Raw genomic sequence first — 20,915 nt, forward strand, 5'->3', positions numbered from 1 at the left:
CTGGCTCTGTGGTCACTTTACTCATGGATTCCCTGTACACGTGACATGTCAGTAGTTTTTGAACAGGAATCTGTCCCCCAAAGCTAAAATCCGAATTGATTTGAAAATCGTGAGATAGTCTGCTTTCCAGTCCTGGGAGAGTTGGCTCAAAAGATGAGGCTTTCAAGAGCATCAGATTGTAATTTTTGAGGCCGGCTTGGTGCTTTTACCGTGCATTTCTTGCAGATGTTTCATCAGGCAACACAGTCAGTGCGGTTGATGTTAACCAAGCTTCGGTCATGAAACGCCTGGAAGAAAACCACACCAAACTCCGAGAGCACCAAGGACCCCTCATCATGTCAACCCCCGAGCCACAAATCAATTCTACAAAGATACAACTAGTCTTGACTTACAACCATAAGTGAGCCTAAAATTGCTAAGCGAGACAGTTATTAAAGGAGCTTGGTCCCATCTCACAACAACAGCGGGCACAGTTGTTAAGTGAATCACTGCAGTTGTTATGCTTGTCACGCGATTTGGGCCTTCTCCAAAAAGCGGGGTCTTCGCATAATTGTCTCAAAGGTGCCTCTTCTTTGGGCAGCCCACCCCCCAAAAATGTGTTTGCTATATACCGAAAGAGCAACAACTTCAACGTCTATATCCGTGATCGCGAACCTATGACACGCGTACCAGAGGTGGCATGCGGAGCCCACTCTGTGGGCACGCAAGCCATTGCCCAGCTCAGCTCCACCACGCATGTGCACGCGCCTCTTGCCGGCCAGCTGATTTTGGGGTCTTTGTTGTCCATGCATGGGGGGGGGAGCACGCCCCGTTTTTTGTTCTAGGAGGCTTCAGGGACGCCTGCTAGGCCCAAAATGGGTCACGAGAGGAGAGGGTCACATACATGCACAGATGGAGCATGGGGGGAGTCGCACACATGCGTTGGGAGGTGGAAGGAGCACAGGGGATCATGCGTACTTGCGCAGAGGGTTGGGACATAGTGCATTGTGAGGTCTGCTTCCAAAAAATAGCGGACAAGCGGGGGGGGGGGTTAAGTAGTAAAAAAAAATTTTTTTTTACAATTAAATTATATATTTTCTTACAAACATTTTAACACGTATTAAAATAATCACTTCAAAACTTTACTTAAAATTCAAAACATCAAATATATTATAATAATATGTAAAATATTAAATTACATTTTACTTTGCTGTCGTGCGTATTTTATATGCTTTTATTAAATGTCTTGTGAAGCAATTGAGTATGATTAATAATTTTTTCGGAGAATCGAGTTCAGTGGATATTCGATCTTTGTCTCATTCTAACTTATGAAAAAAAAAAAAAGACAAAACGCGATTCTCCTATCCTTATTCTCTTAGACTGTACAGCTTTAGATTACGTACCATTTCATCATAAAGCTTTTGAATAAAAAAAAATGTCCACTATTTTGTGGAAAAAAAATAGTGAACATAATGTGAAAAAAGCGGACTGTCCGCTCAAATAGTGGACACCTGGCAACCTTAACAAGCGCTGTTGTGTACACGCGCATGATTTTGGCACATGAGGACAAAAATGTTAGCCATCACTGGTCTGTGTAACCAGTGTGTTGTCCAGTTACAGTTAGTTTGAGCAATCATCATCATCATATTCATCATATTCATTAATAGTAATCATATAATAACAGTGCTTTCTCATCATAATGTTAATACTTCTTAATTATTGATACCAAATTAATATTAATAATAAACATATAATAATAAGCCATCATAGTAAAATTAACCCCTTATAGTTTTAAAAGTTCTACCTTCTGTTTCTATTAGTTAACCATTGATAAAACAAATCCCATATTTCAAAATATTCAGCATCTTCCTTCTCTTTAATTTCAAGCATTAATCTAGCCATTTCTGCACGTTCTAGTATTTTTTAATTATTATCTTCTCTTCTTAAGATAATTTTTTAAATTATTATCTTACCTCCACACTTTTTCAATGTTGTGCATATATAATTCTAGCTGCTCTTAACACATGTAATATTAAATACATAGTCCCTTTCTTATATTTTTCTGGTAGGATACCCAACAGAAATATTTCTGGTTTTAAGAACTATTTCTTTTGGGAATCATAAATGATAAACATAACAAGGGGGTAATCTACTTAATAATACACATTATTACGGCAGCAAGAATGGTCTTTGCCCAAAACTGGAAAAACAGGGAAATTCCACAAGAAGAGGAAGTAATTAGAAAAATTCTGATTTGTGCTGAAACGGATAAATTGACGTGGGAATTGAAGAACAAAGATGGATCAAAATATTATAAGATCTGGGATAAATTTTATCAATGGTTGGAACAAAAAAGGAAAGACCCAAAATAAGCAATGATTAAGAGTTATAGAATTAAGATTTAGAATTATGTTTGAAATCATAACAGTGAATATGTATAAGACAAGAACAAAGCAGGAAAATACGATACCCTTATATTTGTAAATACCGAATAAGACCAATTGTAAATAAGCATGGTGTGAAACATGAAAATATTAGAATATCGTGCAAAAGTTCATTTATTTCAGTAATGCAACTTAAAAGGTGAAACTAATATATGAGATAGACTCATTGCATGCAAAGCAAGATAGTTCAAATTGTGATTTGTCATAATTGTGATGATTATGGCTAAAATAAGCCCTCCCCAAAAATATTGCAATACAGCAGCAGCCATGAGGTGACCACGTTCGCCGCCTCCTGCACCTCAAAAATAATAAGACCTCCCCGAAAATAAGGCCAAGTGCTTATTTCGGAGGTAAAAAGAAAATAAGACCCTGTTTTATTTTCGGGGAAACATGCTAGTCATTTCTCTTAGTTAAAGAGCTTTCTACCTGTTGCGGTAATGTCTGGTAATTTTTCTTTATTGTACCTTTTGTGTTTTTTGCCCATGTCCATTAGTGTACTGAGAATTGTCGCTTAGCCGAGGTAGGACAACATACCTAAATTGCAACTGTCAGTTAAGGGCAAAAGAGGAGACATTTCGACGCTTGCGTGATGTAGTGTTGTGTCAGTCCTTCAAAACCTAAAAATAGGGCTTTATCAGGAAGGCAGTCAAATTGAGGAGGGCAGCTTTGCTCGGTGGGTCATTGTGTTAGACTAAATGGATCAGCTTTGAAGGATTGCAAGACTGTTGCTTTTAATGATTTTCATGATGGTTTTTAGAGGATTTCCACTACGTCCGGTAGGTTGGGTAGCAATTTTGTCTTCTAAGAGACTCCATTCTGTCTAAAACTCTTAATTTTCTCTCTCCACCTTAATCCAATTATCCTCTAATAATCAGAGGGTCATTAGGTGGAAGAACCTTATTTGACAAGTCTCGGGATTTAACAGTTAGTGGTAAAATGAGTTAATGCGTTTAATGTATTTAGAAATTAATGCCCGGCTTTTTATTAACGTCATCTTACCTGCTGCAGGTACTGTTTTTTTTTTATGTATACTTTAATCATTGAGCTCCATAGCACAAGAGAGCCAACACAGTAACACAGGACCGTACACAACACACACACACACAAGCAGAGTTACCTCATGGTGAGATGGGCAGCAAACAAACACAAGTTAATGCTCACTACTCAATTCTTCCCCACTGCTACTACACGAATTGCTCCCCCACTTACTACTCCTTGTAAGTCCTACTGCTTGAGAACAGTATTTTTTTCTATCTGCTTTAGGCTGTTTTGGCTGCTTTATTTTCACAAACAAAGCATTGCTTCCTTCTTCCCTCCTCCCTCCCACCCTCCCTTCCATCTTTCCTTCCTTCCTTTCTCTATCCTGTTCCACCTCCTCCTTTCTTCTTTCCTTCCTCCCTTCCTGTTCCACCTCTCTTCTCTTTCTCTTTCTTTCTCTTTCTCTACCTCCCTCTTTCTTTCTTTCTTTCTTTCTTTCTTTCTTTTTTTCGTTCTTCTTTCATTGCCTCTCTGTTGCACCTGTTCATCTCACATTTCCTTCCTTCCTTTTTTCTGGCCTCCCTCCCTCTTCTTTCTTTTCTTTCTTTTCTTTTCTGTCTTTTCTTTCTTTCCCCCTCCCCTCCATGTTTGCCTATCTCTCTTTTATAGCCCCCAGTTGCTGTGCTAGCTGATGGGGGGAGTCTTAAAAGGATAGATCACCAGCAGAACAGGTGCTGGCCACCTGTAGGCAGCCTGTTCTCCCACCGCCCCATCCCACATACAGACAGCTGGCCTCTCTGCCTTTGCTTGGTTAATGCTGCAAAGTTGACCAACCATATCATACAATTACAACTCAACATCTTCCTCCAATTACAGCTAAATGTCTTCTGTCAAGGTAAATTCCCCTCTGAGCTGATTATGGTAGATGATCTTCACTAAATTCCAATTTCCTGTTTCACAGTCAGGTCTAAACTCTATTGACTCAAGGAGAGATCACAGTGGGAGGAAGGAGCTTCTTCAAGATATAAAAATACATTGAGAAATTCAACCCTCTTCTAAGTTGTGGCTTACCATCGCAGAGAGCTTGCGGTGGAGGCTAAAATATTCAGCACAATCTATATTTTAGATAGACAGACAGCAAGACATGGATGGATGGATGGATGGATGGATGGATGGATGGATGGATGGATGGATAGATAGATAGATAGATAGATAGATAGATAGATAGATGATAGATGGATGGATGGATGACAGATAGATAGATAGATAGATAGATAGATAGATAGATAGATAGATAGACTGACAGATAGACAGACATAGAGATAGATAGATAGACAGACAGACAGACAGACACACACACACACACACACAGACAGATAGATAGAAATAGACAGAGATAGATAGATAAATAGATAGATATAAATAGATAGAGATGATAGATAGATAGATAGATAGATAGATAGATAGATAGATGATAGATAGATAGATAGATAGATAGACTGACAGATAGACAGACATAGAGATAGATAGATAGACAGACAGACAGACAGACACACACACAGAGAGAGAGAGAGACAGATAGATAGAAATAGACAGAGATAGATAGATAAATAGATAGATATAAATAGATAGAGATGATAGATAGATAGATAGATAGATAGATAGATAGATAGATGATAGATAGATAGATAGATAGATAGATAGATAGATAGATAGACTGACAGATAGACAGACATAGAGATAGATAGATAGAAATAGACAGAGATAGATAGATAAATAGATAGATATAAATAGATAGAGATGATAGATAGATAGATGATAGATAGATAGATAGATAGATAGATAGATAGATAGATAGATAGATTAGATAGATAGATAGATAGATAGATAGATAGATAGATTAGATAGATAGATAGATAGATAGATAGATAGATAGATAGATAGAGACAGACAGAGAGAGATAGACAGACAGACAGACAGATAGACAGACAGACAGATAGGGAGATAGATATAGACAGACAGACAGAGATATAGAGAGAGGGGGAAGGGGAGGGGGAGGGAGGGAGGGGATATTTTGTTCCAAAGCAATAGAAGCCATGGTCCATATCTGAAGTGGTATTCGAAAATATAAAGACAAAAATTCAAATATGTCTAATATTAAAGAACACAAATAGATCCCACATCTTTTGGTAATTCAGCCGTGTGTGTGTGTGTGTGTGTGTGTGTGTGTGTGTGTGTGTGTAATAAACTCCCTCAATTTATGTTATACAAATTGAGACAGACTTCGCACATCTTTCTGTAATTCAGCCATGCATACATAATATGTACTTTCCCCATCTATCTTTCACAAACCGAGATAGATTTCGCATCTTTTTGTAATTGAGCCATGCAGATGTAATCTACTCTTTCAGTCTATCTTATACAACCTGTAATTTTTTGTCACCTTTCCAGCATTCAATTCAGTGACTGGATCAACTATTTTTCCCCTCTGCTCCTCCCTTCCAGCTAAACCAGCCAATTCATAAGGTTTATTTTCTTCTTTATTATACTCACTTCCTCTCCCCCCTTCCCTCCTTCCCTCCCTCCCCCACTCTCTCTCACACATACGCCTATGAGCAGAACTTCCATCATCCCCTTGTTGAAAAGTTGGGCCCCTACATATGTTGAAATACAATTCCAGAAAGGGACTTTGGACACAAGCAGAGGTCTAACTTATTAAAGCAGCTATGTCAGTTCCTGGACCACATGCCCTTTACAGAGGCTATCTTGGGGAAAGTTGAGTTTACTTTATTGTCCTTGCACCTCGTGCGCCGAAATTAAATGCCACCTTCAGTGTATATCATACATAAGAAAACTATAAAAATAGAACAAAAACACACATCCTCCCCATTCTATACAATTGAATTGAAAACCCTTGATACTGCATTAATATTGCACTATACTGTAGAATTCAATAGAGTTACTGCTCTTGGATGGAAGCTGTTTTTCAGCCTATTTGTCCTTGTTTTCATTATCCTGTACCGTCTGCCAGATGGTAATAGTTTTAAAAAAAGGGGTGCCCAGGATGAGATGGATCTTTAAGGATGTTTTGAACTTTCTTAAGGCAGTGCAGGGAGGGCAACCAATGACCCTCTGGGCAATGACATTGGCCCTCTGGAGTGCTGTCCTATCTGCCACTGTGCAATTGGCAAACCATACACAGATGCAGTAAGTTAAAATACTCTCTATAGTGAGCTTGCTTTAAAGAGTTGCAGACACAAGCTACATGCATAGTCCCGTGTGCTTATGTAGCGACATGACTGGGCCCACCTAATCTGTACTTGTGCCTCTGTTTTTTCTCGTTTCGCTTCCTTAACTGCTTCCAGTTTATTTATTATTGCTGGAAATTGTCTCTTACTTTATGGGGGTGTTGTGGCCCACCAGTGGAGCTGGCAACAGAGTTGGCCAGTGAAAAGGTAGGAGAGGGATATGGGCCAGTCCTGGAGATTGGGGAAGGGTCAGAAGAGGGGGGCTGCATCAGAGGCAGAGATGGCGCCAAGGCCGTCTGGCAGTTCTCAGCTGCCTTCGAAGCTAGACAGCAGTGAGGCAGAGGAACAGCTGGAGCCTGTTCCCAGTATGCGCATGCGCAGAGCTGCCAGAAGGAAAGAACAGCTAAGAAATCAGGGTTGACTTGGGAGTAAAGCCACAGTTGGACGGTGAATGGTCCCTCCCCTAGGAAATAAAAGAGGCGCGAAAGAGGAATGGGCTTTTGCAGGAAACAATTTGTTCGTTCGTTCGTTTCAGGAGTGTGAAGATCTGTCCATGAATCTCAGAGACTCTGTGCCAAGTCTTTCCTCGCACAGCACTGCACTGCACTTGGAAAATATTTACATGGCAGCTTTCCAAGCTAGATAAGGTCTGTGGTCATAAATTCACCTTTGAAAGACTGTTTACCAGGCCTTTGCTGAAAGTGAATGAGAGGAATTCACATTCGGTTAATAAAAAGGATTTTGTGGGACCAGGAATCTGCTTCATGCTTTTTGGGGAAGCCTAGGTCAGAACAGCGGAGAAGAGCAGAAGAAGATATTCAGAGACGTGAAGGGTAACACCAATACTTTATGAATCCTTTGGAGCTCATACTAGAGAACAGGCTGAGACCGGTTAGCAGAGCTGGAATTAGCTTCAATACATGTAGACATGATTGCTCTATAGTTAAATCAACAATGATAAAAGAGATTTTGGTAGCTTCAGGCTTTTGCTTTTATCAGTACAAGAAACAGCACAGGAGTTTGATGTGCAGTATTTTAGATCAGTTTCAACATTGATTTCTTAGTCTTCGAAATGTGAATAGTTAGGAAAAGTAAAGTTTGCAGTTCTCTTGCTTTTTTTTTTAGCTTCAAATGTCTTTCCTTGCTGGTGAAATCTGCCTCATAACTACTATAATATGGAAACCAATAGACTATAGATGCTAATTAACTATAGATGCTACTAACTAAGTGTAATCCTAAATACTGTATTTTTCGGAGTATAAGACGCACTGGAGTATAAGACGCATCAAGATTTTGAAGAGGTAAATTTAAAAAAAACGTTTTTGCACTCTGCAGGCCTCCCAAACCCTCTGCATGCCTCATTTTTTGTGAAAAATGGGGCATGCAGAAAGTTTGAGAGGGCTGCAAAGTGCTCCCAGGGACAGGGGGTCCCCAAAATGAGAAAAAAACGGTCCATTTATTTGCAAAAACAGCCCTGGTTTTTGTCAAAAACAGGGCGTGCATAGCCTTTAGGAGGCTTGTAGAATGCTCCTTGGAGCTGGGGGGAGGGACCAAAAACGAGCCAAAATGTTGCATTTTTTGCTCGTTTTTGCCCCCCCCCCAGCCCCCAGGGGCGCTCTGTAGCCCCGCACAGCCTCTGCATATGCATTTTTGTGAAGGGGGCAGGGTTTAAGGAGGCAAAAAATGATGTATTCAGTGTATAAGACACACCCAGATTGTCACCCTCTTTTTTGGGGGGGGAAAGTTGCGTTTTATACTCTGAAAAATACGGTAAGTATAGATGCTACTAACTATGTAATTCTGGGAAAAACAGGTCTAGCTCACTTTTTTCAGTGCCATTGTAACTAAACGAACGTAAGTTGAGGACTGCGGATATTTTAGCTCAGCGTTGACGGGTGTCAAACTTGCCGGGTCACGTTGCCGTCAAATAACATAGCACGACGTTTTTCCCCTTCGCGGATCTGGGGTGGTCATGGTCTGCATGTGACACCTCCAGCCCAAGGGCCACCAGCTTGAAACCCCCCACCACCCCGCTTTAGACCTTTAAGGCAGGTCTTATTTAATTCCTTTAGGTCTCTTCTTACGAGGGGTATCTTGTCATCCATTTGCCTGATAAGGATGGAATGAGCCCAACCGTTTGCAAAGCACCGGAGGGCAGAACAAGAAACAACGGATGGAAACTCACCAAGGAGAGAAGCAGCCTAGAAGTAAGGAGGGTTTTCTTGACTGGGAGAACAATTAACCAGAAGAACAGCTTGCCTTCAGAAGTTGTGAGTGTTCCATCACTGGAGGTTTCCAAGAAGGGATTGGATGGCCATTTGTCCAGAATGGCATAGAGTCAACTTGTTGTGGCTTGCCGGTGGCCAGTGGAGCTGGCAGCAGAATCGGACAGTGAGGAGGTTGGGGAGGAACCTGGGCCAGTCCTGGGGGGCTGAGGAAAGCTCAGACGAGGGCTCTGCGTCGGAGGCAGAGAGGGAGCTAGACAGCAGTGAGGCAGAGGAACAGCTGGAGCCTGTTCCCAGTGCGCGCATGCACAGAGCTGCCAGAAGACAAGAACAACTAAGAAAGCGGGGTCGACTTAGGAGTAAAGCCACGCCTTGGAGATGATTGGCTCCTCCCAGAGGAAACAAAAGAGGAAGGAACGGGGAGTGGGCTTTTGCAGGAAACAATTCATTTCATTCGGTCTGGAAAGTTCTGTTTGTGCTTATAAGAGACTCTGTGCCAAGTTTTGCTTTGGAAACTAGTTATCTGGCAGCAGCACTCTAAACAAGATAAGGTGCGTGTGGATAAACATTCCTCTGAAAGACTGTTTGCTGACTATGAATGAAAGGAATTCACGGCTGTGTAAATAAAAGGTGTTTTGCCAGGACCAAGACTCAGGTCTTTAATCTGTGGTGTTCCACAGGGTTCCAGCTTGCTTCCAAATATCTGCTAAAGACCAATGTGGTCTCCACCTTCAGTCGATCCTGAAGAGCCAGCTGCCATTCGCCAGGACTCTTGGTCCGCAGGAGGTATTTGATTCCCTCCAAGCCACCATTGCAGCATAAAAGCCATACTGGATAGCACCCCTCAATAATGCCCCCAAATACGGCATCCTTCACTTAACCCTCCAGGGAAAAATTGAAGGCAAACGAGGTCCAGGTAGAGGAAGAACATCATGGCTTCAAAATCTAAGGGACTGGTTTGGACAAAACACTTTTCAGCACTTTTTTGTGTGGCTGTTAATAAAAACAGGATCTCCAACATGATCGCCAACGTCCGACGATGGATGTGGCACAAGAAGAAGGAGATCCGCTAAACAAGACAATCGGGAATTTTAGAGTAGGATGTCACCCATATGTTGGTAAACATCCTTCTCTGATGGCGATTCTCAGTGATCTGGTTTGTGATTGTTTCAAAGATGCTTTTACAAAATGCAACTGGACTTTCTAGTTGTTGTTTTCCTTGAAAATGTTTCACTTCTCATCCAAGAATTCAGACAGATTAACAGAGTTGGAAGGGAGCTTATAGGTCATCTAGTCCAACCCCCCACTCAAGCAGGAGACCATACACCATTTCTGACAAATGGCAGTCCAATCTCTTCTTGAAAGTCTCAAGTGATGAAGCCCCCCACAATTTCCAAAGGCAAATTCTGTTCCATTGGTTGATTGTTCTCACTGTCAGAAAGTTCCTCCTTATTTCTAGGTTGAATCTCTCCTTGGTCAGTTTCCATCCATTATTCCATGTCTGACCTTCAGGTGCTTTGGAAAATAGCTTGACCCCCTCCTCTCTGTGGCAGCCCCTCAAATATTGGAAGACTGCTACCATGTCCCTCCTGGTCCTTCTCTTCACTAGACTAGCCATGCCCAGTTCCTGTAACTGTTCTTCATATGTTTTAGCCTCCAGTCCCCTCATCATCCTGGTTGCTCTTCTCTGCACTTTTTCTAGAGTCTCAACATCTTTTTTATAGTGTGGTGACCAAAACTGGATGCAGTACTCTATGTGCGGTCTTACTATTTATAGTGGTATTAGTACCTCACTTGATTGTAACCCTCTGTTAATGCAACTTGGGATTGCATTGGCTTTTTTGGCTGCCGCTGGGCACTGCTGGCTCATATTTAGCTGGTCGTCCACTAAGACTCCAAGATCCCTCTCACAGCCACTGCTATTAAGCCTGGTTTCTCCCAGTTCATATGCGTACTCTTGGTTTTTCTTACCTAAATGTAGGACTTTACTTTTCACTGAATTTCATTTTGTTAGATAGGGCCCAGTGTTCAAGTCTGTCAAGATCCATCAAACTGGCTCTATGGTTGTTTATGGGTGTGGTCAAAATGGTAGCCATGATGGTCTGACCAAAACTCTGCTTGTTGTTTATCTGCAACACACATAAAATAGGCAGGGTCTTGATTGCACCTATTGTGGCCACTATCTTAAGTTTCTTTTTTCTTTTAAGCTAACTTTAAGTCCATTTTCATTTCCACCTGTTGCTCTCATCCCTGGATGAGTGAAGTGGTAGCTACGGTATAAAAGCAACTAACAGAGAAAAGAACGGAATTTGGTATCTGCTTTAAATCTGCACTTCAAAAGACGTGTCCAGTAATATTATCAGAGGCAGGAAGGAAGGAAGAGCAAAGGACAATTATAATCAGAAGAAAAAATTAGCACCATTGTTTCCAGATTTACCCCTTCCGAGAAAATGGGTTAATGCCCATCTATGAAACTTCTCAAGAGGTGAATCAGTACTGGGAGAAATCAATCCTCTTTGATTCATTTGAAATGAGCTTGTCTTCCCTTGATGAACTATTTTTCTTTAATCCTAAGATATTATCAGGCTCCTAACTTTTTCTTTTTAGCTCTTATTACGATGAAGTGTTTTCAAGTCCAGTGATGTATTATCTCCTCCTTTCCCTTACAGGCTGCTCTTCTTCTGTTGAACCTCTTCTTCACTTGGTCCCAATTAACGGCATGGCATCTGGTGCGCAGATGGAGACGTTTTGGGCACTGATGTTCTGTCTCTGGTAAACATCTGGGAGTGCGTAATTCCAGGGATGGTGAACCTTTTTCACCTCTTGCGTGCCCACCCCCATAATTTAATGCTCCCCCTGCCCTGTGCATATGCACAAGATACACAAACACACCCTCAGCCCTGCACATGGGCACACAGCTTTCTTGGAGCCTGGGGAGGGCGAAAATAGACTCCCCACCCCTCCCAGAGGCCCTCTGGAGGACAGAAATGGCCCATTTTCCAACTTCCAGTGTGCACAGTAGGTCCATTTTTCACCCTCCCCAGGCCTCAGAGACTTTCTAGGAGCCTGGGGAGGGCAAAAAACGGCCTAACATGCAAACAGGAAGTTAGGGAATGGACTTCCGGGTTGTCCGTTGGGACGTTTTTCTTCCTCCAGAGGGCCAAAAAACAGCCAAAAATCAAGGCCAAAAATCAGCTGGCAGGGCAAAGCCTTGGTTCGCCATTACGGCACTATCTTATATCTGTTTCAAACGCCCCTTTTTGCATTTGCATCAAAACCCAGAAAAAACATACCCTGGGTTTTTTTAAAAAATCATTTCGCCATTCTAGTAAGGGCTGCTGGGGATTGTAGTTCACTATCTCAAAACAACTCCAAAGGAATCATAGAGTTGGAGAGATGGCACCAGAGGTGAGTTGCTACCGGTTCGCACCAGTTCGGGCGAACCGCTAGTGGAAATTGCAATCCGAGATGGAATTATTGCGCTGTTATTGTTTCTCTGCGTTCAGCTTCAAGCATGCCATTCACGCCTCTCTTCTCCATTCTCTGCCAGCAACGGAGGGCTCAATCCTTGGTCCGGCGGTGGCATGGCAAAGAACGTCACAGACACTCTCGTGGCCATCGGGACCCTGGAAGGAGCTCATCATCTGGATCTGCATGCGAACCACCCTTCTGACCCCATTGCCGTCCTGCAGGCTCGCCTCTTGGAGGTCCACTACATGAAGTTGTGGTTACAGAAGCACAAGAAGGTTAAAAAATGCCCAAAGTAACTGGATAATAGTGGGGGGGGGGGGGTTGTGTGGCAATGGTTATCCTTTGGTGATCGTCTCCTTTCTGGATTGTTTCTTCTTCATCTTGCTGTGCTTTCTTTAGCTTCTCCCAATTCTCAATCAAGAGATCTGTTTGAGACGAGCTGGAAACAGCTTTGGTTACTGATGTCCAGAAGTGGGTTGCTACCACTTCTCACCGGTTCGGACAAACCAGTAGTGGAAATTGCAACTGGGTCACCGAACTGATAGGGATGACAGGCTGGCCACGCCCCAGAATCAGTTCCCTGGTCGCCGTGGCATGGATTTTTTTTTTTGCATTTTTAATGTTCTGCACATGCGCAGACCTAGTTACAGGCAACTGCGCACACGACAAGCAAAGCAAACATAAGCGGGCAAAGCACGCGCCCACCAAACTGGCAGTAACACCGGCAGCAACCCACCCTTGGATGGCACCTGTAAGCCATGCAATGCAAAGGGGCATTTTTCCGTCTTTTGTGAAGGATGGGAAAATGCCTGTAATGGAAGGTGGGAATGATCTTGGGAGATAGGAGGAAGAGCCACAGACTAAACAATCTATAACAAAAAGTATCACTTGCAGCAAAGTACAGTACTTTGCTGAGGACAATAGAGTACATAAGAAGAGGAGAGGTGAGGATGGGAGGAAAGGGGAGGGGAGAGGAGAAGAGAAGAGAAGAAGGGAGGGGAGAATGGAGGAGAGGAGGGGAGGAAATGGAAGCATGGAGGATGGGAGGAGAGGAAAAGGCAGAGGAGGGGAAAGGAGGGGAGGGGAGAGGGTGCATGGAGGAGGGGAAGAAATGAAAGGGCAGAGGATGAGATGGGGTGAGAGGAGAGGGAAGGGGAGAGGGGCGTGGAAAAGAGGAGGGGAGGCAAGTACAAAGGAAGGGAGGGGTGAGAGGAGAGGAGCAAGGGAAGGGCAGGAGGGGAGAGGAGCAAAGGGGAGAGGGGGCATGGAGGAAGGGAGGAGAAGGGAAGGGAAAAGAAGGGGAGATGGGAAGGTAAGGTAAGAGAAGAGAAGGGAGGGAAGGGCAGAGGAGGGAAAAGGAAGGAAGGGGAGAGGGGGATGGAGGAGGGAGGAACTGGAAGAGCAGAGAAGGGGGTATGGAGGAGGGGAGGGCAGAGGGGACAGAGGAGGGGAGTGAAGGGTAGACGAGGGGGAAGGGAGGAAAAGGGAAGGGAAAGGAAGGGGAGAGGAGAAGGGAAGGGGAGGGGAGAGGAGAGGAGAGGAGAGGAGAGGAGAGAAGAGAAGAGAAGAGAAGAGAAGAGAAGAGAAAACAATGCTTTATTGGGTTGTACCCCTGGCCCATCTACTTCAACAGTTTATTTTCCCAGCGGTCAACCAACTATGCCAGGAAGTCCACCAGTTGCACAGCAGATGGCTTCAAGAGGACATCCCAAGACCATCAAGACTCACTGATCTTCCATGAATTGGCCCAATCCTTTTTTTTTTTTTTTGAACCCTACCAAGCTGGTAGCTATCGCCGCATTTCATGGTGACCAACTGCAAAGTTTATGTACATGTTGTGTAAAAAACTATATCTTTTTTTTTTTCTTTTGCCCGTCTTGATTCTTTCAGGTTTCAATTTTGGTGGGTTTTAGCACTATGGCTAGTGGGGGAAGCTTTGTCCTTTAATACTTTGTCGCCCCTTAGCATCACTGCCCTGAGGCCAGACAAATAACAGGGCTGGTTTTGATCTAAGCCAGTTTCAGAAGCAGCATTCCTGGGGCTGAATCCAAAGCAGTTCAAACAGATTTGAAAAGCAAGCTACTTCAAATGGCCTTTTCTTTGTTATGATCCCAGCATCTTTTGAGAATGATATAGTATTGGGATGTTATTAAAGGTTTAACTCTACTGACCCCATATGGTCATTTTTAATCCTTTGGTGGTTATATTGTATTTGTTTCTCTTTAATAATTGTTTATAGAAGGGTGTGATGGCTCAGGCGTTAAAGGCACTGAGCTTGTCAGCTGGAAAGCTGACAGTCTGGGTATGAGACCCGAGCACCCTGTGATGGGGTGAGTTCCTGTCACTTGCTCCAGGTCCTGCCCACCTAGCAGTTCAAGAGCATGCAAATCTTCATGATCATCCTCCTCCATTAACATAATCCATTTAGGCGTGGAGCGTGGGCGCTAAGTATTTACTGGCCAGATGCCCTTCCTGTTGCCAATGCAGAGTTGTTTTTTTTCATTAGATATATTCTCAGTGTGCTCAGAGAGAGAAATATCTGCCTTTACCTAGGATCAAGCCTCCTGATTGTGAGGGGAGAGCTCCACCTCTAGGACACTGCACCACTCTTCGAAAACATGCAAATATGAGTAGATAAATAGGTACCACTTCGGCGGGAAAATGTTACAGCATTCCATGTGCCTTGGTGTGTAGTCGTGACCGCGGACAACGCAAGCTCCCTCAGCTAAGAAACAGAGATGAGCAACGCCCCCTAGAGGACACAACTGGCCAAGGGAAACCTTTAGCTTTTTAATAATGGCTTAACACTGTGTTTCTGAATCATTGGTAGTACTGATTTTGAATCCAATTTATATATAAAGGAATTGTATAGGTCCGTGATGGCGAACCTATGGCACGCGTGCCACAGGCGGCACGCGGAGCCATTTCTGAGGGCACGCGAGGCATTGCCCTGTCAGCTCCAGTGCGCATGCACCCGCTGGCCAGCTGATTTTCGATAGTTTTTTTAAATCTCCGGAGGATTCCCTGAAGCCTCCAAAGGGCGAAAAACAGCCCAATGCAAAGAGAGCTGCCGGAACGGGGAAAGACAAGCGGCAAGGAAAGAGGCTTCTCTCACTCCTGCTGGCTGTTCTGTTCCCCCCTCCCCCCTGCTACTAAAAAGGATCCTGCCCGATCGCTGAGAGAGCTGCCAGCACGGGGGAGACAAGCGGCAAGGAAAGAGGCTTCTTTCCCCCGTGCTGCCTGCTGTGTTCCCCCCTCCCCCCTGCTACTAAAAAGGATCCTGCCCGATCGCTGAGAGAGCTGCCAGCACGGGGGAGACAAGCGGCAAGGAAAGAGGCTTCTTTCCCCCGTGCTGCCTGCTGTGTTCCCCCCTGCTAGTAAGGAAAGAAGAAAAGAGGCTTCTTTCATTCAACGTGGCTGCTGTTGCCCTTTTCTCCATTTCAGTGCTAGGGCATCGAGGTTGCCCCACCCACCATCGCCCAGGTCCTCGCTTCTCCCAAACATTTCTTTGCCTACCTGATTTCCAGCTCCATCGCGTTTCTTGCCATCGTGTGCAGAGAAACAAAGTTTGTGGGACTAAAAAAAACTTCAATCAATTACAACTTGGGGAGGGGGAAGAGATCTCGCAAAGTTGGAATTGATTGATTGAAAGGAGTTTTTTTTAGTCCCACAAACTTTGTTTTCCTGTCCAAAACGGCAAGAAACACGATGGAAAAATGCTACGGAGGGGAAATTAAATAGGCAAAGAAATGCTTGGGAGAAGCGAGGACCTGGGCGATGGGGGTTGGGGCAGGCTCCATGGAGTGGTGCTGAAATGGAGAAAAGGGCAACAGAGGAGCTACCTTGAGGGGGGAAAAGCTGCTTTTCCTTATTTCCTTGCTACTTGTCTTTCCCTCATGCAGATTGGTCTCTTCCTCATTTCCCTTTGGATTGCAGGGACCAGGCAGGATCCTCTGTGCTAGCACGGGGGAGGGGGGGGAACAGAGCAGCCACCTTGAGGGGGAAAAGCTGCTTTTTCTTCTTTTCTTGCTGCTTTTCTTTTCCCTGTGCCAGCAGCTCCCTTCCTCATTTGTCTATTGACTGTAGTGCCCAGGATCCTCTTTAATAGAAGGGGAGAATTTAGCAACTGGACTCACACCTGCCATTGTAAAAAGGGCCCAATCTTTACACAGGAGAATGATAAGGGAAGGTTTTTTGACACAGGAGCACACTTGAGCATCCCCCCACCCCCACCCCAATCTCTGCCCGTTAGTGGCAGAGCAACTTCTCCCCTCACTGGGTGTTAGCCAAGGGGAAGCAGCCAGAGCAGGGAGTGGCGAGGAAGCCTTGTGCAAAAATGCACGGTCCACACAGGTGAGTGGGGACATTACGTTATGTGGGTCGGCACTCGAGTTCGTGTGATAGCGCGCACGTATGTGCTTTTGGCACCCGAGGCGAAAAAGGTTCGCCATCACTGGTATAGGTTGTTGCCCTTGCAGACTGGCTAGAAATAAGCCACCCAAGTTTCATGTTACGTTGCACATTTTCCAGAAAGCGTGCAACATTTCTGTGTTAAAATGTCTGCTTATTGAGGAAAGCAATAATTACCCTATGACCTGATACAATTATTTTGCCACCTACGAACCACTGTAGCTTGTCAATTATGCTTATGGGTAAGTTCAGACTTTCTAAACGTGCCACCTGCCGACACCATTCTGCACATCTTGGGTGCCTTTGTCACTCTCTACTCGCATTTACAATTTTATGTATTGTTGACGTTTTGGTAAATGGTTAAGTCCTTCCCAGCCAGTAATTTGTGTGGCTGTGGTTGTTTTTCTTCTTAACATTTGTCCTACATGAGTACAGGACAGGGCAGGACAAGATAGGACAGGGAAGGGAAGAGTAGGGTGAGAGGAGAGGGGAGGAGGAAAGGAGGGGAGGGGAGAGTGTGGGTAGAGTAGGAGGAAGGGAGGGGAGGGGAAGGAGAGAAGGGCAACGGAGAGGGGAGGGGAGGGGAGAGTGTGGGTAGAGTAGAAGGAAGGGGGGAGGGGAAGGAGAGAAGGAGAGAGGGGAGTGGAGTGGAGAGGGGAGGACCAGTCATTCTTTCTCAGCCTAACGTGTTATTGTGGGAAAAATCGGAAGATGAAGGCGTGCTGGATATGTACCATGGAGTTTACTTGTCTGAAACGTGCTCTAGGAAAAAAATCTTCTGAAATGTTGAGGTATATAAGTTGTTAAATATTTTTTCTAACTGAAACCCTGATGTTGTGTTGAGCCAAGCACTTCAAAGACCTATGTACTCCCCTCCTCAGATAAGCCAATCCTCAATTTCTTAAATGAAACACCATGAAATAACATGAAGCTAGAAATTTGAAGGTCTCGACTGTTGAGACCGTATTGTCTAGTATTGCAAGAGGTGGTAGAATGGGAGGGTTTCTCCTAAAGTCTACCACCGTTTTGAGTGTGTTCAGTTCCAGATTATTCCGGTCGCACCACAAAGCTAGTGGTTCAACCTCCTGTATGTATGCAGTTTCATTGTTGTCTCGAATGAGACCAATCCCTGCTGCATCATCTGCAAACTTCAGTAGTTTAACAGATGGATCGTTTGAGATGCAGTCATTGGTATAGAGAGAGAAGTGGGAGAGCCCACAGGCCTGGGGGGGCTCCTGTGCTAATTGTACAGGTGTAATTTGGTGTGATCTGGTGTGATTTTGCCTAGCTTCACCTGCTGCTTCCTGTCTGTTAGGAAGCTTGTGATCCACTTACAAGTGTGCTCAAGTACCACTAGCTGATTTAGTTTAGTTAGAAGAATGTCCGGTATGATGCTATTGAATGCTGAACTGAAGTCTACAGAGGAACATTGCGTAGGTCTTTGGAGATTCAAGATGTTGTAGATGTGTATATATATATTATATTGTTGTGTTGTTATGTTATGTTACATTACGTTATTATTTTATTTTATTATTTTATTGTAATATATTATAATATTATTATTGTATTGTATTGTATTACATTGTATTATATTATATTATATTATATTATATTATATTATATTGCATTGCATTGCATTGCATTGCATTACTATATTATATTATATTTATTATATTATATTATATTTATTATATTATATTTATTATATTTTTTATTTATTATATTTTTTATATTTTTTATATTATATTCCAAGTAAAGCTGCCTTTTATAGTGTACACTGATAAACTTTATGCTTTAAATTCGGAAATAAGTATAAGATTCTTGGGCAATTTGCATAAAAATCTTTAAAAAAGCACGCGCTATGCTAGGGGAAGGAGTACATGAACATTTTTCTATTTTCCAAGAGTCGTTAAAAAAGATGAAACAGTTATGTTGGGGGGAAAAATAGATTCCATCCCACATACCTGTAATCTATATACTAGCCAGAAAGTAACAAACAGATTTCACTCCTCTTAATTACCAGGTTGGAAATTATAAGTTTACTCTTCTAAAAATCAGATATATGAATGCTAGTTGAGAGCTACAGAAGTAAAACCCAATCTGCCAAGCCAAAATAAGGCAGGTAATTTTGGGTTGCAGCCTCTGAAACATCAAATAACTTCTCCAATTTTGGTATCCTCAAGAAGTATGGTTTCCATATTACAGATTTCTCGGTAATGGCCTTTGGGATAGTGACTTCGGACTATTAATGTCTACAGTAGTGGCCAAAATTGTGGAAAACTTTTGGGAAAAGTGTACTGTATTTTTGAGGTTTGATGGCTAATAACTCCCCTTTTATGGGGGTGAAAGTAGTACACAGTGGCTCAATGGCTAAGACGCTGAGCTTGTCAATCAGAAAGTTTGGCAGTTCGGCAGTTTGAATCCCTACCACTATGTAACGGAGTGAGCTCCCGTTACTTGTCCCAGCTTCTGCCAACCTAGCAATTCGAATGCACGTAAAAAATGCAAGTAGAAAAATAGGAACCACCTTTGGTGGGAAGGGAACAGCGTTCCGTGCGCCTTCGGCATTTAATCATGCCGGCCAAATGACCATGGAGACGTCTTCGGACAGCGCTTGCTCTTCAGCTTTGAAACAGAGATGAGCAGTGCCCCCTAGAGTCAGGAACAACTAGCACATATGTGCAAGGGGAACCTTTACCTTTACCTTACCATAAAATTATATATCCTTTGTCCAGGTAACCTGGGTCTTAGCCTAGATTAGTCTTTTCCACCTTTGTTTGAGAGATAAAATTTCCTTTTTTCGTGGAATTCTAGATTTTGGGCCAAATTCCTGCAGTCTGTGCCAAACAGTCCTTGCACTCAACTTCACATTGCAGTAGCAAACCACATGAATATAATTTTCAGAGCCGGTGATGGATGGCTGTGGCGATTTTGGAAAAGCTCCTTGTTAACCAGTGAACCTTCTGTGAGTAATTGACTGGGCCATCAGAACAGAGAAGCCATTAAGGAACACATTACTTGCCAATAATGAATACCTCACGCAGTCACAAATTTGCAGCATTTACTGCTGGCTTACAGATTTTCTTTTTTAAAAAATGCAGTTGCTTTGTTCTGGGCTCAGCTTCCAAGTTCATTCGAGCGTTTGAGAATGAGAGTTCAACGACAGGACGGAAAGTCCGCAAGGAGAATATCTCGACGTGATTTTATATATAGCTTAACGCTATTCATGGCAGTTAGGTCTCACTGTCCAAGACTGTTGAAAGACATCAAGTGTTCCCAGTCACATATTCAGAGACTAACAGAGTTGGAAAGGACCTTGGAGGTCTTCTAGTCCAACCCCCTGTTCAAGCAGGAGACTCTATACCATTTCAGACAAATGGCTGGGCAATCTCTTCTTGAAAACCTCCAGTGATGGAGCTCCCACAGCTTCTGGACATAAACTATTCAACTAATTAATTATTCTCACAGTCAGATAAATTCTCCTATATTTATGAAATCCCTAAGGTCACATGACCAAAATCCAGATACTTGGCAACTGGTTCATATCTATAGCAAAAGCCCTTAGACTTATATACCACTTCACGGTGCTTTTACAGCCCTTTCTAAGCGGTTTACAGAGTCAGCCTCTTGCCCCCAACAATCTGGGTCCTCATTTTACCCACCTCGGAAAGATGGAAGGCTGAGTCAACCTTGAGCCTTGGTGAGATTTGAACTGCCAAATTGCAGGCAACCGGCAGTCAGCAGAAGTAGCCTGCAGTACTGCACTCCAATCACTGCACCACCGTGCCTCTGCCTTCCATCCAGTTTGAGAATTTAGCAGTAGCAATAGCACTTAGATTTATACACTGCTTGTTACAGCCCTTTCTAAGCGGTTTACAGAGTCATCCTCTTGCCCCCCAACAATCTGGGTCCTCATTTTACCCTCCTCGGAAGGATGGAAGGCTGAATCGACCTTGAGCCTTGGTGAGATTTGAACTGCCAAATTGCAGGCAGCCGGCAGGCAGCAGAAGTAGCCTGCAGTACTGCACTCTCACCATTGCGCCACCGCGGCTCTATGACGGATGCAATGTCCCGGGGTCATGTGACCTTTTATGGGCTTTTGACAAGCAAAGTCAATGGGAAAGCCAGATTGACTTTATAACCGTGAGACTAACTTAGCA

The sequence above is a fragment of the Natrix helvetica genome (assembly GCF_964273705.1).
Source record: "Natrix helvetica genome assembly, chromosome: 4".
NCBI classification, from domain to species: domain Eukaryota; kingdom Metazoa; phylum Chordata; class Lepidosauria; order Squamata; family Natricidae; genus Natrix; species Natrix helvetica.